Raw genomic sequence first — 10,243 nt, forward strand, 5'->3', positions numbered from 1 at the left:
AAAACCCTTAAAAGCAAATATAATTCACTGTTGTAATACCATATCCAGGAATACAGTGGGATCTATTCCATTTTAAACCCAAGGGCTCTATAAGATTTTATTCTAAATTATATAGAGGAAGTGGCTCTTACAGGAAGTCACAGGTAAATGTCAGTAGCCTCTGTCCAACAGAAGAACAGTCCAGAAAGCCTTAATGGCGACCATTTTTTTACTGAGAAATTATACCACAAGTAATTAGTCTTTCTAATCTATGGATATAACCCGGTGCATACATATAATGTTTATACATTGGTTTCTAGCACTTGTATGTGTATTATCATGAAATGGGGAGGGAAGAAGATATACTGGAATGAGCCATTGTGCTGGTTTTTGTTGTTGTTTTTTATTTGACACTCCTGGAAGGAGTTTGAACCACTGCTAGGAAGTTTCTAAACCCGCCATTAATTTTTGAAAATGCTAGGGAAAATAACATTGTGTCTTAACATAGTACTGCATGCTTGATTATTACTTATTTGAACGTGATCCTATGGAACGTTGCTTTCAAAGTGATTTCTGTAATCATTGCTTAACCAAACACTTGCTGGAGTTGAATTCTGTCAGACAATTTACTGTGCAATCTTAAACAAAATTATACCCTTCTAAACCCATTGGGGGAAACTTATCCACTCACACCACATTGGTTATATCTCCACTTTCCCCCCTGCCATTTTCCATACATCCTCTGGATGTTCTCCCTTTTCTCTGCTTCCTTCCCTCCCTCCACAACCCATTCCTCCCCCTTTTGCTCCATTTTTATTTCCTTCCTTCCTTCCTTCCTTCCTTCCTTCCTTCCTTCCTTCCTTCCTTCCTTCCTTCCTTCCTCTGCTCTAGGTTTGTTTCCTGCCCTTTTTGTTTTTCCTGCCTGATCATCCCTTCTTCCCTCTCAAGCTCACCTTGACATCCAAAATGAAACTGCAGCAGCCATTTTGAATTACCTAGACCACCACAAACACTCAGTTATGAGGGGCAAGAGTGGTGCCTGGCTACATATACTTCCTCCACTCTCTTCAATGTGTCCATATAATTAGAAACATCAGTGGTGACTGACATCTGATCACAGCATTATGGTGTTATGTTGCTACCCCGCTTTACCATTATGGGAAACTGGCTAATCCATGAAAGCCTCAAGGTCAGGTCACCCGTGAACAAGGAAATGAAGTGTACATACTTGAGGAACGTTTTAACTGTGCCAAAAATATGATGTTGTAAATTAACAACACACTAAAAACCAACCTCATATCAGCCTTGTGATAAATGGTTCTGCTTCTGGCCCACAGAACATTGAGAACAGCTGAGAATCAGGCAAAAGGGGTGGGGGAATCAGTGAGAGTTGAGAACTACCAAGAATGCAGAACCAAAGAAATACAGAAATGAGAATCTTTACAAAATCTCAATGGTTAAATTGAATCTCTACCAACAAGAGAGACATGTATTAACTGCAAATTTTACATTTTACAGTTCTGACCTCTCTGACTCTTACAGAGCCATCTTTCACTCTTCTTTTCCCAGCTGAGAGGAGGAAGGGAGAGATGGTTGTGGGGGTGGCCACAGCACATATGCTACCCAGTGCAACCTAATTTGACCGAAGTACCCTGTTATGCAGCAGTGGGTCCTCCACTTGAAGGCCATTAGGTCACCTTCTTTTCACAGTGTGCCCCAATGTGCCAAATTTATACTTATAAGAAAGTTGTATGGCTTGAACTCACATTTCTGGAACATTCTTGGATTTCTATTATTAAGAGGCAGGGGAAATGGGGGTCACATTGTGGGGCATAAAAATGGTGGGAAAACCAAGTCTTCTAAATCCTGGACCAACAAATATAATCCTTCCATATATTGATTGCTCTCCAGACAGCAGCAAGAATGACTACAAAATCTTTCGCAGCATAACATAGGGGGACCAGCTCTGCCTACTGAACTAAAAACTAACTCAGAGTAAGGTACAGAAAAACAAAATCATTGTGGCATATTTTTGAGAGTCATCCAAGCAAATTCTGTTGTATTGGAGAAACATTCTGAAGGGAATGGCAAAACTTTCAGTGGTACAAAAAAAAAATCAGTGCAGATAAGAGCATGACAGATCTGTTGACAATCAAAGTTGGGTATTCCCTCCCCTGCTCCCGCCCCCAAACAAATAAGCACAGTGCTGCTGAAACTAGGAGAGCTTTGAAATGTGGCAGGGGACTGTGTGGGTATGCATGAAGCCACTGTTAGGGGAAAGGAGAAGCAAGTCCCACTGTGTATGCTTCAGCCCTTGAGGGCACATTAAGGGGTAGACTGGATCACAACTGGAGTGTTTACTAACAGTGGTAGGTCCCAGCTCACCCAACGGATGCTACATCTCAGTATGTGAGAACAAACATTGGCAAGAAATCTGCAAGCCAGCATTTTCCCCAGCTGCTCGGTGAAACTGAGTATGATGGAAAATATGGACAGTTTATTTTCTAACAAGCCACAATTGCTTTTCAAAACTTGAATAGCAGCATGTTTTATCAATAGATTACTTGTGAAAATGCAAGAGGCAGCAGGAAAGAAGGAACATCTGAACTCAAATCTTTATTCTTTTTTAGGGTTATTGATTAGCCTAATGATGCTTCTATTGAACTCCTTTCAGAAATGCATTTCCCATAAAAAAGTCACTGTTTTCATTTTCTTTTATTGGAAACTGCATGAAATGTTAGCCTAATAAAGAAAAATTCTAAAGGTGCGGGCAACTTTGACTTTACATTTCACAAAGCTTTAAAGCTCTTCAAAGCAGCGTCTTTCAAAAGAGCATAATTTCCATTAAGAGTCTACAGCTGATACCAGACATGGTAAAACAGGTCCCTCAGAAACCTCTGTTCTATCAAGGGAGTATGTAATTTATACTGCTGGCCTACATCCCAAGTCACTCGATGAGCTCACCTCTGAAGCCTTGTCCCACCTCGCCCAACAGAAATACCAGTTACTACTCTTGTTGGTCTCTAAGGAGCTGCTGGACCCGAATCTAACTGCTCTACTGCACGCCCATATGCCTTCGCTTTGAAACTGCTCACCACCACCATGAACACCTTGTAGAGATGTGTTAGTTTAGCCATTCTGTGAGCTAAACAGTCTCTTTTTGTCTCTTTCAACGACACTTCATTAAACTCAGGCATTTCCTGAACACGTGTCTTATCCCTTGGGTGGCACAGACCAAATTTAGGTTTGGGTTTGGTTTTTTTTTATGTAAAACAGATTGACCACAATAGGACACCAATTCAATGAACAGAAATATTCAGAGATAGTTTTATTTAAAGCCATGGTGTACACCAAAGAACACATATTGGGTTGGATGTGGTAACCCACAGATAAAAGGATTACAGATCCCCCAGAAGTCCTTTCTGACCCTAGGAAAGTTCATTTCCAGGAGTTGGAGGGCCTGCGTTGTGTAACAGCCATGTGGGTTGAGAGGCTGCAGGGAAGAAGGGAAAGGGGTGAAACTGCACTCTGCTCTCTCTCTCTCCCATCAGTGGAACTCTGCTAGTGGAAGCCAAAGAGGGCAATTTCATTCCCTTTTAGTCCACATGGGTCCTGCAATCTCAGAATGGACTGCCTGGGGGAGGGATGTGCAGGAAACCTCCATGACCACCAGTGCCTTCTGCGAATGGATCACTGGGTCCAGTGCATAATGAGCAAAAATATCTAATAATACCTGAGCAAAGGAAAAATGTAAAAAGTGATAAAAGGCAATGTAAAAGGCCCTCTGCCTATAGCTCTTTACCCCCCCTTTCCCTTCGATGGTCTTAAGAGATAGGCAGAACAATATTAAAGTTACCAAATCTGTTTCCATCTCTTCCCTACGATGGTCTTAAGAGATAGGCAGAACAATATTAAAGTTACCAAATCTGTTTCCATCTCTTAATGTTGACTTTGTCCTGGTGACTGTTCAAGCCATCTTCCGGTACTTCCCTCATGTCCCCATTCTTTTATGGGAAACAAGAAAAGAATAGATCCTAGAGCAGCTCTGACCATCAGGATAGATTTGATCACTTCTATCTAGGAGTAGTTCAATCTCCTGAAGTTTGAGGAGAGGATTTACACCTGGCCTTCATTTCAGAGAATGCTGGAACCTGTCCCCCAAGTGCCTGAGAACATAAGAACATAAGAAAAGCTAATGTTGGATCAGGCCAATGGCCCATCTAGTCCAAAACTCTGTTACACAGTGGCCAAAAATACCAGGTGCCATCAGGAGGTCCACCAGTGGGGCCAGGACACTCAAAGCCCTCCCACTGTTGCCCTCCCCCAACCACCAAGAATACAGAGCATCACTTGCCCCAGCCTGAGAGTTACTATCTATACTTTGTGACTGATGGACTTCTGCTCCATATGCTTATCTAATTCCCTCTTGACGCTGTCCATGCTTGTAGCCACCGCCACCTCCTGTGGCAGTGAATTCTATGTGTTAATCACTCTTTGGGTGAAGAAGTGCCTCCTTTTATCTGTTCTGACCCGACTGTTCAGCAATTTTATTGAGTTCCCATGAGTTCTTGTATTGTGAGAAAGGGAGAAAAGTACTTCTTTCTCAACCTGCTGTATCCCATGCATAATCTTATAACCCTCAATCATGTCACCCCTCAGCCATTGTTTCTCCAAGCTAAAGAGCCCCAAGTGCTTTAACCTTTCTTTATAGGGAAAGTATTCCAACCCTTTTATCATTCTAGTTGCCCTTTTCTGCAGTTTTCCCAATGCTATAATATCCTTTTTAAGGTGTGGTGACCAGAACTGTACACAGTACTACAAATGAGGTTGCACCATTGCTTTATACAGGGGCATTATGATACTGGCTGATTTGTTTTCATTTCCCTTCCTAATAATCCCCAGCATAGTGTTGGCCTTTTTTATTGCAGTTGCACACTGTCTCGACATTTTCAGTGAGTTATCTACTATGACTCCAAGATCTCTCTTTTGGTCAGTCTCTGCCAGTTCGGACCCCATCAATGTGTATTTATATTTAGGATTTTTGGCTCCAATATGCATCACTTTGCACTTGGCCACATTTAACTTCATTTGCCACTTTGACGCCCACTCACCTATCCTCAACAGATCCCTTTGGAGTGCCTCACAATCCTCCCTGGTTCTCACCACCCTGAACAACTTCGTGTCATCTGCAAATTTAGCCACCTCAATGCTTATTTAACCACCTCACGGCAAATTTAGCCACCTCACTGAGGAACTCCAATGTATATGCAAGGTGACTTCTCCCTGAGCAAAGCCTCTGCGATGCTTGAGATGACACAATTTGAACAGGATGGCCCAATTGGAGGGGGAGATAGATGCGCCTGATGCTGCTCCTATTGCACCAGTAGCAAGCCACAACTGATCTCATCAGCATATAAAGAAGGAGAACAGACAATATAGAACAGACTCTTATATACCTCCCCAGGTTTTATAAATTGCTAGGCTCTGGGCAGGGACTCTGCCATAATAATGATCCATGCAACCCTTAGGATACAAACAATTTGAACTAAATATGTTACTTTTAGTAGCAGTAAGTTAGAGCTTCTTCACAGTCCATGCAAATGACCCACAATTCAGAGATGCTTCCATTGAGTCCCTTAATTGTGTTTACTGAGTTGAAATAATTGCTTCATTCACAATCTAACATTTACACTTTACCAATTCATAAATAATGCTTCATCATTCATGACTTTGGTTGCCATTCATTATTTCTATATTTGTAGAACTTGCAATGTAGCACATGGACTTTTCATATGGAAAATCCATGAATGTTTAAATATCGAGACAATAGATTTATGGAGGAAAGCCTTAGACTGATCAATTGGTAGTTTAATTGAAAAAAAATCGGAATTTTAATCTGATTTAAATGGCTGTGGTGATGTTGCTGTAAATGAAATTTATTTCTTGCTTTGGCAAATATGTTTTAAGATGATTTCCCAAACAATAAATGATTTGCCCGTTAATTAACTGAGAAGAATGCTTATGTTAACAGTCTCCAGTTATCACCTGCATTGCAATACTGTGATATTTATTTTAGTCAGTGTATTAATTGATTTATGAATTCAAAGCAAAATAGCTAATTGACCAAAATGGAATTGATCCGTTGACAATTCTCAACTGCAAAGCATTTATTTTTTAACAGCCCACCCTCGGTATTGACACAGACACTGGCTACAAGTGGGCGGACTGCTGAAGTCTTGCATGATGCATCTTGTTCAGCAATTGTAGCAAGAGACTGTCAGTGGAATCCCCAGCAGAGTTCCACCATTCTGGTTTCAGTGGACCTAGAATGGTGTGACCTTGCTTAGGATTGCACTCTGGATGTATCCACTAAGAGCAGCAAAGGAATGTGTAGGTGCATTTTCAGCTCCAGCCCGCACCAAACACTTCCTTCTTCCTAGAAGTTTTCCAGTCTCATTGGAAGAAGTATAAGAGTAAAATGAATAAGCTTCAGCTGAAAAAAAAATGCAGGATTGGGAGGCCAAGATGCTAGTAGTTGCCCCAAGTAACAACTCAGAGGGGGGAAAGAGGCATCCCAGCACTTCTATACCAGACCCAAAATAATGGCTTGAAGTCAAAGAAATGGAAGCCATGATGAAGATAGGAAAGTGTAGTTCTCGTCAGTGTTTGGATTGGAACCCTATGTAACCTGCACTGAGTTCCATGATGACTGAACAGTGGAGTACAATGGTAACAACATATATCCTGCTTTCTGATGTATATTATGGGAAATGGCTTACGTTAATATCCATTTTTAGAATATAAGAAGAACCCTGCTGGATCAGAAAGAGGTCCTTTGAGGTCTAGCATCCTGTCATAGCAGGACAACTTGATTTGAGGATACATCTTGAGAAAGACTTATTTTGAAACAGAAGATATCCAGATTTTTGTTGATGAACTTGGATGATTTACAAAAACGTTTGTCCTTTCTGAAATAATTTTGTGAAATGGCCCTCAAGCTTTAGTAATGACTTTTGAAACCAGTGAATAACTACTACTGCATTCAACACATTCTCTTTATATTCATAACAAAGAGGACCTTCATTCAAGTTGGACTTTATTCGAAACTGTTTCCTTCCATTTTATGGTGACACACAGGCAGACACATCTCCTGGATGTCCCAGGGATGTAAACTGCACACCAGCGTGTGGGAGGGGGTCTGACGGGTCATGACCCCCCCGGAGCCTTGGTAAAAGGCTCCCAGCCAGGGTTGAAGCAAGCATGGAGATATAAAAAGAAGCTGCCCCCCCAAAGATCGACAGTAAAGCAAGCAGGGGAGGGGTTCTTTCCAAACACAAAGACGATACACAGACGGGAAGAGGGGGGAGCGAAAATTAAGCGATTAAAACTATTGTAAGAGACTTACCAAAGCGCAGAAAACCATTCAGGTGAATTCCAGCAACTTTAGCAACTTTTGAGAAAGTAAACAAATCCAAAAAGATGGCGGGGAAGAAACCGGAGATAGAAAAGCTGTTGAAACAGAAACTTGTGGGCAGTCCTCGAACCGATGAGGTCACTGAGCTCTCAAAACTCTTAGCTGACTCCCTGCGCCCCCTGCTGGACGAGATCACTGGCATTAAACAACAACTGTCAACAATCAGCCAAAGTCTAGCAGCGCAGCAGATGCAACTGACTCAAACCTTAAAAGCAACAGAGCAAATGGGAGAGAAGGTGAAGGAAATGGACGTCACTACTAAAAAAGTTAAGAAAAAGGTGCAAAAACTGGAAATGAAGCAAGCTACAGAAGAGTCAAAGCTTTTACAGCTACAAATGGATAAAGCAAATTTGGTCCTACGGTTTCAAGGGGTCCCAGAAATTGAAGGAGAGAATCTGAAGCAACGGCTGAGTGAAGCAATAGCCCTAATGACAGATTTAACAGCAGAATACCTTTGCAGTAAGATGGATGTGGTCTACAGGTTCTATTAAACGTGCATCAAGAAAAATAATCTGCCTAGGGAAATAGTGATCAGATTCTTGACATGTGAGAGATGTTATTTTGAAAGCAATCGTCATTTTCAAGATTAACGATAAAAAAGAAAAGATTGACTCTGTATTTAAAGCATGTGAATTTCTGCAGACACAGTTTGGGGAACCAGAAGAGGGCAAAGAGGAGGAAAAAGAAAGCAAATCTGATGGCGAGTTTGGCTAGGGGTCTTCGGATGAGGACTCCCCCTCTGAAAAGGGGGCGGCTGCCCCCAAAAGCCCTTATAAACTGAGGATTAGAAACGATAAGAATAAATAAGGCTGAAGGACTCTGATTTGTGCCTGAAAAAATGTTAAAATAACTTGGGGATGCTCTGGGAATTTCTTTAAACAGTTAAAGAGATGGTTAAATGATAATTAATCTAGCATAACCAACTAAGTTCATTGTATTATTAGTAGCTTTTTGAATATAGCATGGTGTTAAGCTGATGTATGATCTCCTACTCTTGGGTTTTTAGTTAGTTATGGGTCTTTTTTCTTTATTCCCTAGATGTAGTTCCCTTTCCTATATTTTCTGTTGTAGTTTTGTAGTCTGAAAAAAACCCCAATAAAAACCTCCCCCCAGGGGGATGAAGAAAAAAAAAGGTGGACTTTATTTGTGAGATGGACTATTTATAATAATATTTTTGATATGGATTGCATATAGAATGACCTTGAATATATTTGCTTTATTTTGGATTTCACTGTGAGATTTGTGCATATTTTCTATGAGACTATTATAGTATATATGGTTTCCTTCTCGGTTTGATTAGTATTGTTTTTCTGTTCTTGTCACTATGGTCCCATTTGTTTTTTATATAGCAGTAGCCAGACAGGTGCTTCTAGGAAGCCCACAAACCAATCAGAAAGGCATCAGTTCTTTCCTAGGCAAGTGGTACTGGAGGTTTCATATAGTTATGATTGCTAACATGGAATGGTAGACTTTGTCTAATTGCCTTTTAAACCTGCCTAAACTAGTAAGCACCATCATATTTTCAAGCAGCAAATTGAATACACATTTTGTGAAGTCCTGAATCTATTACTGTTTCGATGATCTCTTCCCCCAAAGTTGTAGTATTCAGATATAAGGAGAAAAATATCTATTTTCTCCATAACGAGGACTGCCTCTCCTGTTGTGCTTCTCCATGACAGCTTTGCTCATCTAAGCAAAGCCTTCTGAAGATACTATCCTGCAAATGGGTAAGATAGATTGCTGCTTGTACATGTGCATTCTCTGCTGAGGCTTCCACCTTGTGGAATGGCCTGCCTGAGGAGGTCAGGAAAGCTCCCACACTTGAGTCATTCCTTGATCTGTGCAAAACGGAATTGTTCAGGAGGGCGTTTCCATAAAGGTAATCATGCTTTAGTATAATGGAATGATTCAGGAAGGCACTTTTATCAAAGGAACGGGACTGTAGTTCATGCCACTGCTTATGCTATGCCTTTCCTGTTTATGGTATGTTTTGCCCTGTTCTTACTACATGATAATTCACTTGCTTAATTCCATTTTCTGCATTGTTTGACATATATGTAATAATTATTTCACTGTTTCTAGTTTGTAATCATAGTCCTATTAAATCTAATCCTAGTCCCTGTTATGTAGTGGGTAGCCGCATGGATGAACGACAGACAACGACGTGGTGCATAGCACGCTTTATTAGCACACAACAAGACAAGAGATAAACGGCCGGCAGGCCAACTATATACACACCTGGGGACCGCCCCTGGTCACCATTGGTGGGTTCAAATCTCCCGCCACGGATCCCATTGGTTCCCCAGAGGAGGGACTAGGATCCTAGTCCCTATTGTTGTTCGGACTGAAGCTAGGGCATATGCGCTGACCTCCGGTGGCGGTCCGCGGACACTACACCCCTCCCCCCATAGTCCGGACCTTGCCCTATGAAACATAGTCTTTCAGGTACGCTGGAGGCTGACGTGCCCTTGCTGAGCGTCTGGGTCCCTGTGCTGGGGCCTCGGGAGGCCTGACCTCCGGGGCGGGTGCTACCGGTGGCGCCGGGGCTTCCGCGGCCGCAGGTTCGGGCTCCGGGGGCCTCTCTTCGGCAGACGGGGGCTGGGTGCCCCGGAGTGAGTTCTCTGGTGCAGGCGGAGTGCTGTGCGGGGCCTCCGGGGAGTCCTCCTCTAGTTCAGTCTCCTGTCTCGGTACCTCTGCCTGCCCGTGGTCTGGAAGCATACGCCGCCTGAGCTGGTCGATGTGCCTCCTGAGGATCTGGCCGCATTCTGTGGACCCCTCATACATGACGGT

This window comes from Gekko japonicus, unplaced genomic scaffold (assembly GCF_001447785.1).
Source record: "Gekko japonicus isolate JY-2015 unplaced genomic scaffold, Gekko_japonicus_V1.1 scaffold1113, whole genome shotgun sequence".
NCBI lineage: Eukaryota > Metazoa > Chordata > Lepidosauria > Squamata > Gekkonidae > Gekko > Gekko japonicus.